The sequence below is a fragment of the Triticum aestivum genome, chromosome 2A (assembly GCF_018294505.1).
Source record: "Triticum aestivum cultivar Chinese Spring chromosome 2A, IWGSC CS RefSeq v2.1, whole genome shotgun sequence".
Classification (NCBI taxonomy): domain Eukaryota; kingdom Viridiplantae; phylum Streptophyta; class Magnoliopsida; order Poales; family Poaceae; genus Triticum; species Triticum aestivum.
This window is the reverse complement of record NC_057797.1, coordinates 62,972,771-62,975,255: the sequence shown is the minus strand read 5'-3', so window position 1 is coordinate 62,975,255 and position 2,485 is coordinate 62,972,771.

The following is a 2,485-nucleotide window of genomic DNA, read 5'->3' as shown; positions in this document are numbered from 1 at the left end:
CCCCTTTTTTTTTACGTCACAGTTTATACTCGTAAGTCATTGGAGTTTTTTTTTTGTGCCCCAGTTTATACTCGTAGGAGTGTGGAGTATTTTGGATGATCTTTTTTTTTGGCATCACAGTTTATACTCGTAAGTCATTGGAGAGTTTTTTTTTGTGCCCCGGTTTATACTCGTAGGGGTGTGGAGTATTATTCTTTTTGTGTGCCCCAGTTTACACTCATGAGGATATGGAGTATCATTTTGTTTTTTACTCAAGCATAATAGCGCTTAAGGAATTTCCCGTTTATCGGTGGCGGGCAATACTTGCCGTCAGGGGAAATTATCCTGTATGCACCACTAGAGTAGACCTCTTTTATGATGTAGGGACCCTCCCATTTTGGCTCGAACTTTCCCCCCATCCGTCGTGTAACATTCATTGGACGGATGATGGTGAGCACTAGGTCTCCTTGCTTGAATGACCTCCTTTTAACGCGCTTGTCGAAAGCACGGGACATTCTAGCCTGATATGCCTCCAAATTTTGTAATGCCTGAAGGCGTTTTCCTTCGAGCATTTCGAGTTCCTCGAGGCGTAATTTTATGGCCTCTTCTTCAGAAAGTTTCTCCTGAATAGCAACTCTAAGCGAGGTAATTTGTACCTCTAATGGCAGAACTGCCTCTCCTCCAAATACGAGGGAGTATGGTGTCATTCCAGTTGGTGTACGTGTTGTGGTTCTATAAGCCCACAAGGCCTCAAGAAGTTTCTCATGCCACTCACGCTTATTTCTAGACACGACTTTCTTTAACAATTTGCAGAGAGTTTTATTAAAAGCTTCCGCCTGTCCATTAGCTGCCGGATTATAAGCCGTAGAATAGTGATGAATTATTTTGAATTTCGAGCATAACTTATCGACATGTTTATTTTTGAATGGTCCCCCATTGTCAGACATGATACGGGAAGGAACTCCGAAGCGATATATGAGGTGTGTTCTTATGAAGTGCTCCACGTGCTCTCCCTTATCCTCTTTTAATGGTATAAGCTCGGCCCATTTAGAGAAGTAATTGGTGGCAGCCAGGATAAATTTGTGCCCCTTTGATGATGGCGGATTAATAGGTCCTACTATATCCATTCCCCACATTTCAAATGGCCATGCAATATTTGTGGGATGCAAAGACTCATGGGGTTGATGTATGAAATTACCATGTACCTAGCACTCGTGACACCTTTTTGCAAATTTCATGGCGTCGTCAAACATGGTAGGCCAATAGTAACCAAGATGTCGCAATTGATAATATAACTTAGGGCCAGATTGATGCGCCCCACACACCCCGGCGTGCACTTCATTTAAGGCTTCCACAATTTCATTCCCTGCTAGACAGCGGAGGAGGATGCCATCGAAAGAACGCCTATATAAGGTATCATTTATACATGTATAGTGAACTGACCTTTTCCGAACTCTAGACCTTTCCGTGGAGTCTAGAGGTAAATATCCATGGAGCAAGTATTCCAGGAAAGGGCTTCGCCAGTCTCCAACTTCAATCTCGTAGATACCTGCAGTCATTGCAACCGACGTCGTCGTCTCCTCTTCCTCGGCGAGTATAGGTAGGATTCTGCATTCTTCAACACGAACGTCCATCATTTGATGTGAAGTTAATGACATACTAGCGGCTAAACTTGCTAAGGCATCAGCTTTTTCATTCTGACTTCTTATAACATGCTGAATATTTAGATCAGCAAAGATGGACATGAGCATTTTGGCTCGTTGGAAATAAGGCATTAGTTCTTCTTTCTTTACCATGTAAATTCCCAGTAGTTGGTTGATCACTAACTGAGAGTCACCATAAACAGTGAGTGAATCTAACCCCATATTCAGAGCTAATTCAAGCCCAATTATCAAAGCCTCATATTCAGCCGAATTATTTGAAACTGCTGAAGTTAGGGTGAATGAGTACGGGATTATTCCTTCACTAGGCGTCACGAAGACGACTCCAGCACCTGCCCCTGATCGTCGACATGCGCCATCGAAGTACATTTGCCAACATGTACTAGCAACTGATGTAGTGAACACATCTTCATCCGGAAAGTCATCCTCTATGGGGAAATCATCGGGTATTGGATGTGTAGCTAGGAAGTTAGCTAACGCCTGCCCCTTCATGGCCTTTTGTGGCACAAACTTTATATCAAATTGCGACAAAAACATCGCCCACTTAGCCAGTCTACCTGAAAGCACCATTTTATTTAAGATGTACCTGAGAGGGTCTGCTCTCGATACGAGGTGTACAGTATGCTCTAACATTTAATGGCGCAATTTTTGTGCTGCAAACACCAATGCGAGACATATCTTTTCCATGTCCGGATAGTTGCACTCAGCCCCCACGAGGGTGCGACTAAGGTAATATAGGGACATTTCCTTTCCGGACTCATTATTCTGTGCTAAAAGAGCTCCCAACGACATAGGCATGGCTACCATATATAGGATCAGAGGACGCTCCTTAACTGGTGCACCCA